The sequence below is a fragment of the Myiozetetes cayanensis genome, unplaced genomic scaffold, assembly GCF_022539395.1.
Source record: "Myiozetetes cayanensis isolate MyiCay16 unplaced genomic scaffold, myiCay2020 scf3, whole genome shotgun sequence".
Lineage (NCBI taxonomy): Eukaryota > Metazoa > Chordata > Aves > Passeriformes > Tyrannidae > Myiozetetes > Myiozetetes cayanensis.
The window spans coordinates 46,272,664-46,292,471 of record NW_026087521.1 but is presented as its reverse complement, the minus strand read 5'-3'; the positions used below and the strand labels follow the sequence as shown (position 1 = coordinate 46,292,471).

The 19,808-nt window shown below is 37.0% G+C and overlaps 1 long non-coding RNA gene across 3 annotated transcripts in view; it reads right to left on the bottom strand.

Moving 5' to 3' along the window:
* LOC126644291 (uncharacterized) overlaps window positions 1-19,808 on the bottom strand; it is a 96,497-nt gene that overhangs the window by 62,756 nt on the left and 13,933 nt on the right. For all 3 annotated transcript variants that reach the window (XR_007629906.1, XR_007629904.1, XR_007629905.1), the window contains exon 5: window positions 2,250-2,387. This is a non-coding gene — a long non-coding RNA (uncharacterized LOC126644291). The remainder of the gene's footprint in view (window positions 1-2,249; window positions 2,388-19,808) is intronic.

Here is a 19,808-nt window from a genome sequence, read left to right as displayed (position 1 = left end):
AACAAAGCTTATGTACTCAAAAGGGTTAAGTGATATGAAAATATTTTTTAATTAACTTGGTATACAATTTATGCTTAAGTATACTGCCAGTAAGCAAAGAAATAATACTTATGGATAATATCCAGTTAAAAGCATGCACAGAAACTTACTATGAATAATAATAATTTATTTTTGTCTAGAATTGGTAGTTTACTAAGGAAGAAATGAAAACCTTTGTAAATCAAATAGCAGTGAAAATGGTATCCAGTCAAAAGTCATATTTTTATTAATCTTTTTTGTTAAGTGTATTGTGGTACCATTTTAAAACTAAGACGTGAAAAGCTATCACGGTTTCAAGCAACACTTCTCCACTTCCTTCATCTTAACAACTAGTTTCTCATCAGTGTTATGTTTGTCCAAGCATGAAAAGCATAATATTTTTTTCCCCTTTTTCACATTCTGTGGAGCTATTTCAGTATAAAAATCTGGCATTATCTACTCCATTACTGATATCCCTGAAGTAGCTGTGTAGTCATCCTGTGATCCTATGCAAGAAAACACAGTAAGAACATTAGGTAATCTAATCATTAAGGGAGCAACAGAAGCCACTTACATAAATTACTGTACAGTAATTCAAAAGAATATAAGGAGATGAGATGTTTGAAGCTTAAGCTTCTTTATTTTTTAAGCCTTGAATGTATTACCTGGCCAAAACTTGGGAAAAAGACCACAAGGTAATTCCTTTCTAAGCTTAAGGGAACGAGTCAGTGTTTCTGTGTTTTCTAAAAAGAATTTTTTTAAGCAGCTAAAATGGTGCCTACTGTTTCTTACTACTTTATAGTGACTGGACTAAGTAACACCTTTAATGTTAAAACAGGCAAACATTATCAACACGCTTTTTTTGTTTGTTTGTTTTCTTAAGAGAAAAGTCAAAGTGAGAAGTACACAATCCTTTCTCCAACCAAAGGAAAAGTATTTCCTCTGAGAAAGTTTGGTTTAATGAAAATACTGTGTTTCCTTTCCTAAAACCTACCAAAATGATAATTGACACATTTTAATTTTTCTCCATCTAAAAGAAATTAAAAGTCCATCGAAAGGAAAAGGCAGCTCCAGAAAATTTACAGTGGGAATCAAGTCTTCATCCCAGAAGGTACGAGCCACATGCAAGAGTTCCATAGGTTCCACCAATCTGGCTGCTTTCAGTTACCATGGAAAACTCACACCCTGGACTTTTGCATTTCCGTCTTCAGTTCAGAATAGCAACAATCAAATTATTTCACGTTATTCAAATTATTTCTCAGGCAAAAAATAAGTTAATTAAATGTTTCTCTCTGTGTATACAAAGTGTATACTTTTCTCCACTGCGATGTTTACAGTTGTCATTCTCAGCAGACGACTAAAAAAAATGAACAACCTTTCTATGCAAAGCTCGGGGTGTTCCCACAACATCAGCCTTTGTTCTCTCACTGCATAATGCGGAAATCTTTTTTTTTCCCATTTTTTGTACACATTTGTTTTACTAAAAGACTAGTGGATTTCAGTCTCTAGCTCTAAAGTATGCACTTTTCACTGACAATAAAATTTTAAAAGCTCCAGTTTGCACCTGAGCATAATTTTAATAGCTTAGAAGCTATAAAATAGCATAGTCAAGAAAAATATCAGAATTGTTTGTGAGGCCTGGCTTATGTTTTACCAGAACTTGACTAATTTTTTACTAAAATTTTATTTTTACCAATCACTGATTTGTGATTTATCAGAATATATTTATGCTTAACATCAGCATTCTCTCTTTGTGCTCTGCAGCACTGACTATCTGAAATGGGACATTTACTAATAAGTCATCAGAAAGGCTGATCCTGGGAGATACAGGAAGATGCAGGAGAGAGCCAGAGAAAGCAGGATGGATTAGACCTTTATCTTTGTTGGTGAGCCTGAAGATTCACTCTTTCTCTAAGACTCCAAAGAAGAGCAGAAGGAGTATAAAAAAACCCCAAAACTCTGATGTTATTTTCTTAATAATTATTTCAGGACACACTAATTAATTGTGCTCTACCAAGAGAGAGAAGCAGACAACCTAAAATTCCAAAATCTTCAAATTAACTGCGGGAATCAGAAGGCTGCATGCATTACAGAGGGCAAGCACTGACATTTATTTTGTATAATGGTGCATGTCTTGAGAATAATCGCCACTGGAATATTATCCCCACTCAACATGTCAAACATTAATATAAAATCAATATAGAGCCACATTCCCAACATTTTTCACGTACCTGTGTTATGGGCCCCCGGAGGGTTTTCCACACTCAGCACCGGGCTCCCCCGAGACATGGGGAGAGGTTCACTGCAGTCCTGCTCGGCAAGACCTTGCTGCCCAGGGGGTCAACAACAGCTCAGCAAGACCCTGACATCTGTGAAGGGAAAGTGCAAGGTGAGACAAAGACGATTTCTGGTAACTTTGCTGCTCTGTCAGCAAGTCCTGAGAAACAGGAAGCATAAAGGTTGTTTTCCACAATATAGATGACATCCTTGTTTGAAATGATACAGTTGGAGTTGCTTTGTGGCAAGCCCAGTCTCAAGACGTGACAAATAAACTGACAAGAACAGCCATCCTGCCAAATACACTTAGACTCACATAAAAGCTGGATTTGATAGATCTCAAATTTTATTTTTTCCCCAAAAACATAGTTCTCTTTTGAGCTCATTACAAATTAAGTTTCTCTTCATTTTAGAGCTAAACTAGGTCTTTAACAGGCTCTGCACTTCAGCTTACCTCATAATCAGACATCACAAAAACCCAGAGTTAACCAAAAGTATCAAAATTACGAGAGAAGCAAAGCTCCAGAAGACCACATCACACTAGTTTCTTTCAAACATCCTGTAGCAGATCTCCATCCTTGTTTACACTCTCCTGGAACACTGCTCAGGCAGCTGTTTCTCAGCTAAATATCCCAACCTTGCCAGTCTCAGAGGAGCTTCATTTCCCCAGACAATGTGCATGCCTGTGAGTCATTGGCACCTTTCAAACCCAGATTTGAGAAGATTCCTATATGCATTAAAAGGTACTCGAGTTATAAGGGTGCAGTTCTAACACATTTCTTCTAGATCAGGTATTTGTACATGAACCTGTGTATAGTCAGTATGTATTTAGACAGAAAACAACAATAGTTGATCATCCTCTCTTGAAATTACACCAGCTAAGGCTACTGTCTACTCCTTAATGCTAATGTACCAAATCAGTCCTCCTAAATATGGCTATTGTAATGTTCAGAAATACACTTGAATTCCCATCTGAATCTTGTTCCTGGGTATTTTGCTTTATGGAATGGAGCTCAGTTATTCCTTTCCTTCTTCTCCCTCTCAAGATTCCAAAGCTAAGGCAAGCATTTTGCTGAGGCCCATGGAAGAAAACTACTGCTAATTTCCATGACACAGATGGGAAAAAGATCATAACCACAGCTCCTCACCATCACTGTCTGGAAAAGATACTACACTCAGTTATCACTTTCAAGATATTATCTAGCAAAATAAGATCAGGGAGGGGACTATTCAGAAAAGCAGTTCCTGCACACCTCGTTACTGAAGATGAGGAGGCAAACACAACCCCAATATCACAGGAAACACATGTGCTAATTTCTATCTACTGCTTCTTCAAGAAATTCACACCACTTTACTGCTACTCAAAGCCAAAAAAACTTATTATCCTGGATCAACACCTTTGTCTAACATTTTTATAACAAGATTTTCAGAAGAAAAGGGATCTCTGTGGAGAGATGACAGCATGTTTGGTCTCATCTGTGAGTGCGTACCAGCGATCCTCTATGGGGATGCCAAATGAACTCACAAAGCTGTAGCTTGTGAGTTGAAGTCCATGTAGCTTGTTGCCTTTAGTTTCATAACACAACAGCTTTTACAACCAAGAACTGTACAGACGAACTAACAAAGCCCAAGGCAAGTTTTGAACCTACTGAATTTGTGTTGTTGAGTCATAACACATGATGCGAAGTCATCTAAAACTTGTTACCACACACCCGTTTCCTTATCACGAGATCTTTTCTAGTTTAACCAATGCTTGCAATGTTTCTGAAACCAGATTACAGCTTTTCAAAGGTTTGAGAGTATCTTATGAATCAGCTCACAGACAAGATCTTCCACCAACCACCGACATGCAGCTTTGTTCAGTATGGCTAGTAGAAGTGGGACCTATCACTAAACAGGAGTTTGGCCAAAAACCTTATCATTACAAGAAGAGCCACAATGTCTTTTGTAGTCAAGAGAATCCTGGATTACAGGTGCTTATGATAATAACCTCACCAGAGCCCACATTATAGTCTTTATAATGGTGAAAGACCAAACAATCCCCCCTTGAAATCAAACCCATGGTTGCAGATTGTAAAAACTTATCAAAAAGCAATGCTTGGATGTAATTCTCCTTCAAAGGTCAATTTGTGAATGTAGGACATTCGGCTTCCACACACTACTTTTAAAAAAACAGGGTCAGAAAATGGAATATCTCAAGTGAAAAGTACTCTATAATGAAAATAGAGCATTTATACAGATATATGCAACACTTAATTAAGAGAAATAACCGCCACATCTTTATATTAGCAAAGGGTTTCAAAGTGATCAAAACTCCCCACCTAAACCCCACTTATCATGAGCTGAGAAGTTAGCTCTTTCTTACTCCTGACTAAGAGGCATGGGAATTCCTCTGCAGTTTATTGAAAATATCATTTGCCTATGTACTGGTACCTATGTGAGTAAAAGAAAGCTATTGAAACAATTCAGCTAGTGTTAACTGGCTACAACATAAAACATTTTTGTCATGCATGAACAACAAATTATTCTTCTACCCCAATAGACCATAAATACAAACTGTGGAAACAATTCCTCCAGTCTCATGGAACATGCATTAAAAGGTTCAACAAAAGTTATTGTCTCTGATTGTACTTCTACCATTTCATTACTGATGAGCTACTTCTATTGTCATTTGTACTTCAGTTACCAGAAATTAAAGCAAATACTAAACATCTAAACAGAGCATGCCTAGAAAAAAACACATGTGTTCATAGGCTCCAGGATTCCCTTCAGTCCCAAAGGGATTTCCAGAACCTCACAGGTATCTTCAGGTCCTACAATTTGCATTCTACTTCTCAGCTCAGCTTGCAGATGTTTAAAAATACATGCTACAAGACAATTCGCTTTTGGCTACACATCTGAGAAGTTCAAATATCTGAATAATTCCATCTGAGGTCAACTACAATTTGTGTGCCAAATTAGGCTGAAATCGAGCTGGGAAGAGCTATGAAATACTAAGATCTCTGGTGCTTGGGAACTTGTGGCTATTTATGATCAATGCACATCCTCTCTGATCTTCTTCCAGGAAAAGGAGATATTTTCAAGAAAAAAATATTAAATATAAGCTTACAACTTCTGAATCTGTAGGCTTCAATCATTTAAATTTTGCTGTGCAAGCTTGTTGGAATTCTAGAAGACAAAGGATGCACATGGCATCACACGCATTTGCATGCCAACAAGATTTGCAATAAAGATAAAACATGGGCTTCCCAGGGCTTTAACAATATGTATCACTATACACTTTAATATAAGTATAAAATCTTTTCCAGGAGCTCAGGATTCAGGTATCTAAGAGATATAGATCTAAGTGGTATAATTTCACTAAAATGTTCTTATACTGTATAGATGCAGTATGAATTATATATATGTGTTTTAATATAATCCAGTTAGCTACAAGAGAACTAACGTTCATCCCAAAATGTATGGACTATTTTTTGTACAATTCAAAATTGTGAACTAGTAACTCAAATGACTCTTACTAGTCATACTCTAAAATCACTTCCCACAAATTTCTGAATGATGGATGGTATTTCATACAACCATCTCCTGCAACATTTCAACACAATTAAGGTAGAGGCAAACAGAAAAATGATTCTCCTCTTCAGGGATTCATGTTAAAGTTAATTCCCAAACCCCAATCTAAAAGCAATCTTCGCTTTCTCTTCTTTTGGAACAGATAACACCAATATTTAAACTACTCTTGGGAAAGGACAACTTAAAACAGAATTATCCATACACAAAAATGTTAATGACATTAGCATTTTTTTCTTTACTACATATACTAAATTTCAAAGCCCAAGAAGGGATTTTAAGAATCCAAAGTAGTTATCAGCTTTCAGCACTGTTAATCTCTCTCCCACTCACCTCAGCCCATTCCCATCAGCCTCCCAGTCTTACCTCTACTTCTTCCAGGAACAGAGAATAGAAAAATGAAAGAAAAACAGAGGAATGGGCCAAGATGGACTTGGCTTTTGTTTTAGTACTGAAGAACGCAACAGGACAATTCTCTATGTGCCAGCCACATTTTTTCAGAAATAATCAGCATACTACTATAAACCTGGAACGAAAGCCTCAAATACGCTTTCGCTTTAGCGAACTGATTCCAAACATTTTGAAGATTTCCATCTATCAAGAAGCTACAGGAAAAAAATAATTAGCGTAATAAGTGTTTTCTGGTGGTTTTTCTTCCCTATTTATCTGTTATCAAACTTTAAAAATATTTTATTGAACCAAAGTCCTCTATCTGCACCAGAATATGAAATTAAAAACAAACAAACAAACAAAAAAATCCTTTTCAGGGAGAGAAAGAGAGTCAGAATCTATTAAATCTATCTTGTCTGACAGAAAATTACATGTGTGTAAAAATCTAGCTTGTCTTAACAAAAAATTAAGCTGCTTATGGTATAATTTTAAAGAACACAAACCATCACAATAGAGTACACTACAGCATGCAACTTGTACAAATATGAAAGTGAAACCTCAGCTGGATCCATTCTGTAAACTCAGAGCGTAATGATAACTATGTAATTCAATTCCTACACAAGACTTAATGTACAAAGTTTTCTGCACAAAATGTAGAATACACTATAAAAGATCCAACTTCCCTGATCACTATGGGTTCCTAATGACCACCTGTGCATTGTTTCCTTACAAAAATCACAGCAAAGCCTGGATAATATAGTTTGAGAATTTATTTTCAGTGCAACTTTTAAAAAATACAGAACTATACATTGAAATAAGCATCTCATATTTCTGGAGGAAAAAATTCAAGGCCCCTAACTGCAAGAATAGTTGTGCCAGTACCCTGAATACTGTCCTTGATCATGGCTCAGAGTAGACAATTAAGGAAGAGTATAACTCTATGACATATTCCACCTACTTTCTGGTTAAATTGGAGATTAAAACTTAACTTGAATGAGCAGAGTGCATCAGGACAGTTAGATTTTATAGTCACCATGACATCTACTCTCCATGATCTCCCTAATTCCATTTTTAACTTATTTATAACTTTGTCCTCCTTAATTTTCTCTGGCACTGAGTTCCACAACCCAACCCAGTTTCACACTGCCAGGAAGGGTTTTAAAACTTGTTCTTCCTGGGCTGCATAAGTAACATTATCTAGCTGTTCTCTGGTTGCCTTCTCTGCACATGTCCTGGTGTAAGGGGAGCCAACTCTGAACTAATCGTACTGTAAGAGAGAGAAACTACTCTTCCTTTTCCCCCAAATTCTTATTTCAACCTGTTCACCCTGTTGGGAACACAGCAGTAAGGAGGTTTATGGCTGCTCTAGCAATCAACCCTGATATGTTATTTTGCTTTATGAGTGTTTCTTGAGCGGGCATCTATATCTAGTTATGGCTGTATTTAAATTAGCCATAATATTTGTGAGCATTAAAATCACCATACAGGAAAGCACTCTGACCTGCTAGCTGATTCCTTAATATTAACAAATGCTTGACCTGCCCAAAACTGTCACATTATTCACAATCCCAAGAAAACTGGAGGCTCAGGGACCTGCTCAGAACTCCTCTGAGGCACAGTGCATTTACCCTGAGCCCTACCAAAAGGAATTAAATGGAGGGAAAGGAAACGGATGGGGGTGATAAAGTTCAAACAAAAAGACATAATTTCTTTCAATTAGACCGAATTGACGCTAACTGAGCTTCTCTGACTGAACCAATGACCAAGGGAACACATTTGTCTCTATTTCACCAGATTCAGTAAATCACTTAGTGTAATATGGAAGATATGATATCTATAATGTGATGACATAAGAAGGGAAAAAATAAGATTGAATAGTAGAAAACACGATCAGTTAGTGAGCTTTGTTAAGCTAAGAGGTGGTCCCCACTGTTAATGCTATTTAAACATTTCTGAGAATATTTAAAGCTAGAAGATAGAAAGAAAAGACATTTGTAGAAATAATTCCACATGGAGAGGAAAAATAAAAATTAAACAGATTTCTAGCATGTTGCTCTCCCCCTGTATTACCAGGGATTCTTTACTAAAAGTTGTACAAATTTGACCTCAGTCTGAAACAACCTCTACAGAGTTGCAAATGCTGATGGATGGCTATCATATACTCAACGGGTAGACAGCCCTGTGGAGAAGGGAGTGGAGAAGGGATAATTTGAGGGAAGAATGGGATTAGTTGAAGTTACTTTAAAGCCCCTTTCTCTCTCTCTCTCCCTCCAAGGGCACTATCTCACATGAGTGAGACATTCCAGAAGAACAATGAAATTGGTAAAGCAACAGAAGGAAAACATATATGAATGGATTGAAAAAACTCCAAGCCCTGAATAGTAGCAGAACCAAGCCTGTAAAATTTCTTCCTAACTCTCTCTTCCAGAAGAAGAGAAAATGCTAATAGTTCTTCCCCCACCTTGAAAGTGCCCTGCAATAGCACTACCATAAGTTAACAGTGTTCCAGTTCTACAGACGTGTTAGGACCTATCACAAGTATCTAAGCAACTTATATCAAAGCTGTTAGCCTTTTCTCCTTAGTGTTACTCATGCCAGATGGACTAGTCTAAATATTATTAAACATTATTAAATATATTATATTTAAGCTTAACTTGTGCCAGCAGGGCTAGTTAACAAGAAGAAAAAATACTTCAATAAATTATGTTCACAGGTTGTGGTGACAGGTGCTACCCTAGGAACACCAATACTTACATACACTCTCAATTATTTTCCACAAATGGATAGGTACATTTATCAATCCTTCTGGCAACATTTCCACTGCTGTCAATTGGTGGAAGATTTAAAAGGCAATCCAGGAAAGTCTATGATTTGGTAGAAATATTAGGAAGTGTTTAAGTGCCTAAATCACAGTCCAAGGGGAACTTCCACACTTACAAGATCAAATTCCATTGACTATCCCTGGAAAGTGACCTGCTTTCTGTACTACCAGCAATATAACCCTACTTTTACCCTGACATCTCTAAGAGATACTCAAAATAACAAGTACTTGTCAGCACAGTGTCAACACACTTCTAGGGACAGAGTGATTACTAAAAACCTACTGAAAATTACTTTTACTTATTATGTATCTACACCATATCAACACCCAATACTTTTACGAGTATTCTAAACTTACACTTGCATGTATGTGCAAACACAGTAATCCACAGCAATTGATACATTTTACAGGCTTTTTTTGTTTGGTTGGTTTGTTTTTTCAGTTTTTGTTTTGTTGTTGTTGTTGGCGTTTTTTTATGAACTAATGATGTTTATAGTCTTAGAAGCTTTTCAACAGTGACAAATACAGTATTTCAAAAAGTGCATGTCAAATCTAGCATGCCTCTGGGAGGACAAATCAGCATGTGTTACATTTTCAAGTTTGCAAGCACAACTGTTAAGTATATTATGATCAACAGGAGGAATGGAGAGTATATCAAAAGGGAAAAATAAAATTCATAGTAGAGAATTTTGTTTTCTGGAAAAAATACTAAGATGTTGATAATTGCTTACATTTAAATCACTATTAATTAAAATAAGCCTTAGCCACGCCTTATTCATCTCCCTACTCCTTTTCTCTTTGCTCCCAAAATAAGACTGAGAAAAATGGAAATGCCTGTGTAATGAAAACTTACTCAACCTCCAAAAATTTGCATTTAAAGGTGAATTAAAATTTCATTGGTTTACCCTGTAGTGGTGCTTCAGTTTTAGCAACTTTTTGTAAAGTTTACTGAATTTTTGTATGACACTTCAGAATAAACGTTTACTAAATACAGTGTTTAGATGCCATCCCTATGCATATGGCCTTTTCCAGCAAAATAACATTTCTCACTCAACTTAATCAGACACTTTGATCTCTGCTCCCACTTGTCCATACAAACAGATTTTTTTCTTTAAAATTCTGAAAGTGCCTCTCAACTGAGGTATGAAACACAGGAGTTTATTCTAACTGAACTTTACCCAGATCACCCAACAGAGCTCCCAGGTTCCACAAACTGCTGATTTCTGACCTTTGCCACCACTTCGTTTCTCTGGAGTGTTTTCTCAGCAGCATCACGCAACCACATGTTCACAGACATGCCCATCAGATACACAAGCAGCCTTGGGGAGCAAATCAGATTGTGGGTACAGTGTGAAAAGTGGGAATATTCCTGCACACATGTGACAGGACTGAGAAGGCAGAGTCCCACTACTTCTGCCCTGGGCTTTCCAGGATGCCTAAGACATCATTCAGAGGGCCAGGACAGGATGTTTCAGTCTGAGAAGAGGCATAAAGATGCACAAGGTTATCAACTGTCTGGCTTTCTCATTCTGGTTTAGTGTCGGCATGGATGGGAACTGCCATATAATACTGAGTTGTGGAGTACTGAGTTGTGGAGCTCCCACCTCCCTTGAGCGTCCTTTTTTTTTTTCTTTTTAATTTCTCAACAGACTTTCAAAAATGTATTAAGGAGTTGAGTCTCAATCTAACCTAGTTCCTGTATTCTAAATACAAGCATCTAAGTGTCACATTAACATAAAAGCAGCAACAATCAATCCAGCATTAGACTGGAAGCCCTAAATTCAGCCACAACACCAGCTTCGGCCTGTTGTTTCACTTTTCGATTTTATGTAAGAAATTCATACAGTCACAATTTCCTACCTCTTAAATCCTTTGAGAAGAAAAAAAGATAAGCAATTTAAGTGAAACAGAAGCTTGGCAAAGAATTCCCTTTTCCACTGACATATAATGACCTTCTTCTAAGACCCTTCTTGGAAAAAACTTCATAAAATTTTTCTTGAAACACTGTAGGTCTGCATTAGAAGTTGTCAGTGTAGGGACAATGCTGGGAAGGATGAAGAGAAACAAAACAGATTAAAAGGAATAACAAACCTAGATCTTGTTTGCAATATGGGTACAACACAGCAAAGAGTATTTTTCATGCCGTAAAGTGCAAGTTCATGGTTAAGAAAGTGCCTTTGTGCCATCCTTGAAGTCACTGCATTCAAAATGATGAAAACAGGAGTGAAAGAACACCTTTAAAATGCATTTCACGTTTTCTTCTAGTCCAAAATTACAATTACTACACACTTTATAAGCCTGCAGCCAGTTTTAGTAAACTGCTACTTACAGCTCTTGCATGACAGCCAGCAGATGAAAGTGGTGAGTGAGAGCTCTCATTCATTGCTGTTACAAACCCACTGCCTTTCTGATTCCTTTCTTCAGAAACAAAGACTAGGTGGGGGGAAATAAGGTAAAGGGTTATTTTTAAAAATCCATATTTTTAAATCACTATCCAGAAGCTGGCTGACTTGAGTTCTTATTAGTTGTCTCGTCTTCCGCTTCTGTCTCCATAGAAACCTTGCAGCAGCATCGCCTGGTTCACTAACCTGAAGTCTTCAGACTTGGCTGGTGCCAAACCTGGCTGGGCAAGCTGGTGGAGAATAATGGCAGCACCACTTCAGTGCTGAGGTTGCCACTGCTGGCCTCCTGTTGCATGGAGATCACATGTATAAAACAGAGAAGCCACGTCTACAACACTGCACAGACTGGGGCAGAAGGTTCATCTATATCCCAGCTCCTTCTCTTTACTCCATCACCCTTGGATAGATGCATACATGGACTGGGAAGAAGGACACACCTTAGTCTTCATAAACTAAATCCCATAAAGGTTTAAAAACAAGTGAAAAGGAGGGATGTTGACTGCATAATCAGCACAGGGAAAGTCAGCTGACTGCTAAGCAGGGGACTACTCCAATTCTTTTTCCTATTTCCCTGTTTCTAGAAAAATGTAGTGGACAGCATCGGGAAATGGATTTTTTTTTAAAAAAGGTCAGTCTGAATATTCAGAGGCACATTGTAACACCACCTGTGCTGTGGAAAAACACACTTAGAAAGTCTTTCGTCCATGGTATTTGTCCACTTCAATTAGTTTATCTAGGAACAAAGCTGCTTTTTTTTCTAGTGTCAATCACTTGTTCTAGAGAGAGAGGGTCCTGAAAACTAATTTGTATTTATTTATTTATTGATTATTTGAATGGTCTGCCATGAATAATGTGCTAATTTTTTTTCTACCTGCTGCAACTTTTCTACCACCATTATCCCAACTGGAATATACCAAAAAAGTGACATTTAGAGCTATGAGTCACCAGGTGACCAAAACTGGGTAATCCAATGCACGAGAAGTTACTACTGATTAAAGACTGCCCAAGGGGACTACTAAAAATCTCAAGATGGGAAATTGCTCTCATCAAACGGAGAGGGCATGTTCAGGCAGACAGTCCCTCAGAATGGTTTCCCCTGCCAAGCCCAGCTAATCTCATTTCAGCTTGAGTAAATTGATCTTAAAATACATCTCTCTTCTCTGAGGCTCACACTAAGAGGGAGAAGTGGGTTATGGAAACAAAAACACAATAAAGACTTCTAGAAACTTGCTAACAACAAGGGAGCCTTGGGAAAAACTCAGAGCTGAGTAAGAGATGGTAAAATGTATCCCGTGAAAATCCAGAGGAAGAAGAGGCTATCCTCACATGTCTGAGAACTACTGCAATAATATATGAACAGAATTCCTCCTATTTGTAGCTATTAGGACTTGCAGACAGTTTCTGTCCAAGAGATGTTTGCACAGTGTGCCAGATCTCCTAACAAACTAGAATAAACAGAACTGGTTTTTTTGTTTTATTTTCCAATGTATTAAAGTCTTAACCTCTATACGAAATATGCATTTCTGAAAAAATCAAACCATGCATTACAGAACAGATTTGGAGCTTTGGTGGGTGTGGGTAGATCCAGAGGTTACACAATTAACATGACTAATCTGACATACACGAATATATTAGCACAATGAGTAAGTAATAGATATTCCTTATCTATTATTTTTAATCCAATGCTAAAGCATACTGACAATCCAAATGTGTATCATGGTGCAAGAATGTATTTGCATAATTGACTTTTATTATATTTAGAGTTGTGAAGAATTTCTAAATATGAAGAATATATAATGACAAATCTTAGTTTTTAAGTCAATTTCATGGACATGAAAGGTGATGAACTAAAAGGAGAAATCTCAGTTTTATGCAATAACAGTTTTGAACCAATGTGCTGAAAGCAGATAGCAGTAATCACAAGTTACTTGTCATGAAGATTGTTATTTCTGCAATATCAGTACACATATACTTAGATTGGCAAAATTCTGTGTACAAACCACTTAATTGTTCCTTCTTCCAGAGAGCAATTTTCTAAAACCATGCAATGCAATCTACTAACAAATAATTTGTTTTCCAACAAAACTTTTCAAATATATAATTTATGGAGGAATAATATTCAGTATTATGGATCTGTTTTAATGTCTGTTGCATTTCACTGCATGTTAAGTGTGACTTTGGTTTCTCATCATAGAAAGAGTAGTCCTATCAAATCAGTGTTCTTCGTGTGGGAAAGTACAACTGCCATCTGTGTCAATGCAGCAACCCTACCAAGACATGCCAAGCTCATATTTTTATTTGACAGAGAATCTTACAGTGCCACAATCACACTCACTCTCTTTCATTTTGCCATACTTTTATCAGTGACATAAACCAAATGTTAAACAGCAAAATGAAGGCTGAGTCGGTTTCCAACAATGAGATAATTTTTCAAATCTAAAGTTTCCAGCTGATGGCCAAGTGAAAGTCTTGGAGGCCTCAGTTCTCTATTCTTAGATGCAAAGGCCCTGTCACAAAAACAGGAATTCAGATTTTTGAGTTAAGAAGACAAGCTATTTATAGAGATCATGTCGCTGCCTATATAGTTGCTGTAGCAAAATTGAAAAACTGAATGCTGAAAGCTAAGAATAACATTACAAAAATTAATTTCTTCATTCAAGTCAATGCCATCAGCAATGAGTGCACTGCCACCATTTTCTGATGCCACAGGTCCAGAGGGAGATGACAGTTGTTATTGAAGATAAAGATGATTTTGCACAAGTGCTTGAGGAATTACTAGCAAGAAATGAAAGAGCAAACTTCTCCTACCTCTTTAAAGCAGAGGACTGGAACCCATGTAATCAATAACAGTGGACTGAACAAAAGCAGGAGAAGCTAAAGGGAATACCTTGATGGGCTAGAGAAAAACCTACAGAGGTAACAGACTCCTCTGGAAAATGTAACCTAGCAATTTTAGTAACGCACTTGGGATTTAATCTGAGGACTGCACATTTACAGCATTGTAACTAGAATTGAAACTAGAATGCAAGGGGGTCTTCATTCTCATTTAGCTTTAAAAGTATAAAATCTTTGCCTAACAGATTGACCAACAGACTAATACACAGGGTTTTTTGCAAGAAATTATGCTAAGTGTGGAGCAAGAAATACCACATCCGATCCCTTTCAAGATGCCAAGTGCAGAGAAGAAAAGCATCCTAATCACGACATTATCTGACACTCAAAATCACTAAGGCAGATGGCTTTTGCTCCAGAAAGTGTAGGACCAAGAGGGACAGGGTGATGTGCCAGAGATGCTTGTCCACAAACACTGTCTTAGCTCCTGCTGGAGCCCCAAGACGGACTCTACCCAAAGGGCTGACCTGTGCCCTCCAGCTTCGTGCCACATCACAGCTGTCTCTCCAAAGTGGACACCAGAGTGTGAGCAGCCGTGCAGTCAGCTGGGTCAGGTGACTGATCTGTCTGAAAACTAACCCTACCAGGGGAAAAAAAAGAAAAGGAAGATTAGTTTTCAGTTGATCAACAAAGCTTTATAAATCCTTTCTACAACAAAGAGGAGGCAGGACCAGCGCTTTCTCTGGCATTGCTGGCCCAGGTCAGCAAAGCTGTTGCAAAGGCTCCTGCTCACTCCTTCATGTGCAGAATCACCACACTGCTAAGCAGGTGACCCTTCGTCAGGTGATTCCCATCAGAGAGGTATTTAGTTTAGTGGAGAACAGCTTAGCCCTCAGTTTGGGCAAACTCAAATTACTGACCAACTGGCCCAAAAGATCTCCAGAAAAAAGGTAACTACTTCTTCCTTGCATTATACAGATAGAACGAGATGTTACCCTGTATTTGGAGCCTGAAAATGTTTTATATAATTGGTCAATAGTATCATCAAGATGATTGAAGATGATGAAATTGATAGAGAGAGACAAAGAGAACTGCTCTTGCTCAGCCAGGCTCTGGTAGAATCTATTGATTTACAGCAAACAAAACAATGTGGGAAACAATATTTAGACAACCTTACGGTTTTATTCTGGTTGTTGTTTCATTTCAAAAAAATGAATGCTATTCAAAGTTGTAATTCTCATGAACTTTAAATTGACCACACACACACGCACTCTTTATACACAAACATACAGAGATCAATATTAGGGATTATGATAGCAGGTACGAAATTATCAAACAAACAATAGGAGAGGTACCAAAATTAAGGCTGGTGCTGAATTCAGAACTGAAAGTCATGATACTATGTTTAATTATGCAACCACCTTTTTTCTCTTTTTGATAGGACCTCTATCTCATTAAGTGTACGGGGAGACTGAGTAATGGATTATTTAAACCAAATTACTCTGTTCTCAAGCATCTTTGGTCTGCAGAGCGATATACTGACAATAGCCAAGATGGGAAAGATGTCCAGTGGAGAGGAGGGATGGCACACTGATGATACCTAGGTCAACCACCAGATGTTAAAAGCGTTTGTTCTATTACTGTTCATCATCAAATTTAAAAGTCCTCCTCTGTAGCCAAAATAACATGAGCCACCTAGACACTGCTTCCATCCTCTACAAATCTTTAATCAATAAGACATCCCAAGAAAGAGACAAGAATATAAAGTCCTGTGGAGAGTCAGGCACAGGCATGGCAAATTACGCCAGGAAATTAAGAATAAGAATACATTAGTAGCCTTAGATCAATTAGGTAAATACAAATGCATGTGTGACAACAAACATGAACAGTGATAGAGACAAATACACGGTGTTTAGTTGTACCAGAGCAAGAGTGTTTCCCCCAGTCTGTGCTCAGGTGGGTGACTCAGTTGTCCCAAAAGAAGGGAATAGGAGCCAAGGGCTTTTCTACTAATAAATCACTGATACTTCACTCATCACTTGTGGCCAGGGGCAAGAGCAGGCTGGATAAGCCAGACCTTATCTGGAAGCTGCCTCAGTTGGTGTCCCCAGCATGTGAACTGTGCCAAAGCTGCCAGAAAATTCAAAGCTACAAAACCTCCCATGTTTAGTTGTAATTCCTCTGCACTGTTTTACTAGTGTATGACCTACTGTCACCCAGTATGGTGTAAAAAAGACCCTAGTCAAAACTAAGTGCACCTTCCAGAAATTCTTATACAGCTTTGGCTTCATCCAAAATGCAAAAAATCGTGGAAATCGATTTTACATGTCACATCTTGTTTACTCTGTATGCATGTGAGAGAATACGCAAACATCTCATGGAAAACATGAGGCAGAGAAAGAAACCCAGCAAGATTTATGCACTTATTTATACATAATATTATGATATTCTTCTGCCTCTTCTTCAAAACGGACTATTAGTTAATGGAGTTCACAGTGAATATATCCAAATTATGCACCTGTTTTTGGCAAGATTACATGCAAAATCACACATTTTATAGAGCAAAAATACAGGGTTTTCTGCTGTTGTACCTTTATTTCAAAACCTGGACTATAAATTAGCCAATAAGGTGGCTGTTGACAAGAAAGAATAATGACTTTATTCACAGATGACCACTGATTAAAATAAGCTTATAAATTTTCCTGTTTTCTTGCAACAATTTGCTGGATCTTATTTATATTTTTTCATAAATGGAAAGTCTGCTACAAAAATTAAAACTGTACTACAAGTAAAGGAAACTTGTTTCATAAGCTGAAGGAACTCCCAAAAAAAGTAATGCGGTTTTTTTTCCCTCTTACTTTTGTACTACACCGAGGTGGTGGTAAGATTTTTGCCACTTAATGCACACCATTGTATATGCACTACTGAAATAAAAGATAGAATGTCTGCATTCTCTTCCTTTAAGAAGGATTCTGTAGCTCTGAAGAGAGTATTTCACATTATACTTGCATTTTAGAAGACCAAACCGTAATAAGAACAGGAATAAGGAAGTACTGTGTGTCCTGATCCTACAAACCCTTACTCCAAAAGCAATTTCTGCCTATGTATGAAGACACCAGTTAACTTAAATACAGATGTGCAAAAGACAAAAGATATAAACCCTTCAACAAAGCTTAATTGCTGTGCTATCAAATGAAAAATTTTCATAAGATTAACGAACTAGCTATTTTTTCCTTACATTTGTAGAAACAAATAGTAAACAATGAAATACATCATAGTCACAAAAAATTGCTTCTGATTAGTATTTTTAAATGTTTTTCTAAGACATTTCTCTATAAAAAGCATTTAAAAAAACATGGTCTTTTTGTTTGGTAGTGCTTACATTAAATACCATAAATCCACTTCCAAGTGTGCAGGACTGATTTAGGAGTTTCTTATTGTATAAAGCAGACAGTAGCTGAACAGTGGACTATTACAAAGCATGCTTACAAAAAGAAAATCCAGGTTAGTTCTGTAACTAGCATCTCAGACCATTTTTAGCAATAGCTGCTAATAACTGTTACTCTTAAAAGCCCTGAAGCAGTAGCACTATTGTGAACTAACCCCAAGGAACTGCCTCTGCAAATTCTGCTATCAATCTGATGCTGAAAAGAAGCTCAGTAGTTCCAGAAACCTTTGTAAATTCCACTTTTTTCAGAATTGATTCTAGTAGCAGCTATCATCTACTCAGTATACTGGGAAAATCTGTTGCCACTGTAGATTCAAATTTTAAAAATTCACCTCAGGAAGACTAAAAATTGGCTCAATTAAAATACTAACACTCAACATAACCTGGTATTAAAAATAAGCTAAGAAAAGAAATTGAGCTTCAGGAAATGCTACTTTTTCTTCTAGTACACCAGTTTAAAAATGTATGCAATTGAAGAATTATTTTTTCTCCACAGCTATACTGAACTCTATTATATCAAGCTATTCCTTATATTTTAAAAAGCAAAAGTTTTGGGTTTTTTAAACAACACATTTATAATACTGTCGAATACTAAGACCAACAATTGATCTGATTTTTCCCTCTATGGACTAGTAAAGCTACAGTAGCAAATTTTGCAGGAGCTGTATTAACATACAGCTCCACATAGTTTTATTTATTTAATATTACTCTATCTAAAAAAACCCCAAACCCCATAAATTTTAAAATAAAAAAATTTTATAGTATTGCTTCTGCTGTGTATTCTGTATCACATTTGCCCTTTGTATGTACAACCTGAATGACTACCAGCAATTTCAATGCAACAAAATTATTATTACTCATATATAGAAACCACTCTATATTTTCAATTACTACTTAGGACAGCTCCTACTGAAAGAATTTCTAATATAGATGAAAGACTAAGCACCATTAAGAACAACACAAGTAGTACATGTCTGGAAGTAGCATTTATCTGGTATTACTTGAATACAAGGAACTTGCCTATGAAACTTGAAATTTCCTACAGCCAAGACACAGTTTATTTGAATGCAAATACTTTTAGAGTTAGCACTAAGAAAGTAGCAGGCACATAGCATAAGAAATCGTACTCCTGACTTTTTAACATCCTTTCAGAATGAATAAATTCATAATTGATCAATTATATATTCAAGCGGGGAAACACAATGCTAGCATTTCATTGTCCATTGACACACAGTCTCATCACCAGAGAGCACAAATGAAATGCTAATGGCAGAGAAGATGAATGCCAATTTCCTTCACTTTGCTCCAAGTTTCAGTGGCTCTCTACAATAAAAGATAGCTGTTTGTGGAGACTGGCTTGTTCCATACCATTAACTCAGAACAAAACATATTTTTAGTGGGACAGCAGTGTTTACTTGTAAGAACTGATGAATTGTACACCACCATTTATCACTTGTAGACAAAGACATTCAGGCACAATTTTGGACATAAATCAAGGTACATGCTCCTAAATAAAAAAGGGATTGCTTAAGTCCCTAAAACTGCATAGATTGAGGTCAGATTGGCCATAGCAACCAAGAATGGTACTTAGGCCTTCAGTAAGACTTAGCAACCAATAAATGAGCTCAGATGTCTTTTCATCTCCACTGGTGTGAAAGCCAAAATTAAAAAGATTAGATCACGCTGCACCCATCACAATAGACTTCACAGTGAAAAAGTCATTTCTAGCCTTTGATTCACATCCAATAAATAACATTCATCCCTTCCATAATGAACAACTTTCAAAGTAAATTGAATCTCCATAGTGCTGCTTTCCCTTGCTGCACCGTATTTACATAACAATATATCACAGGAAGCTCAGAGTGGGTCTTGCAAATGGAAGACGTGTCTTTAGCGCTGATTACACTATGCTCAGCTTTAAAATGCTTACCATTTAAACATAAGGCACTGTAGATTATAATAAATAATAAACAACACCTTAAATCTTGTGATATGAAACTTTGTCATTATTTCAGTATGGAAATTTCATCATAAATAACTCCCTCCCCCT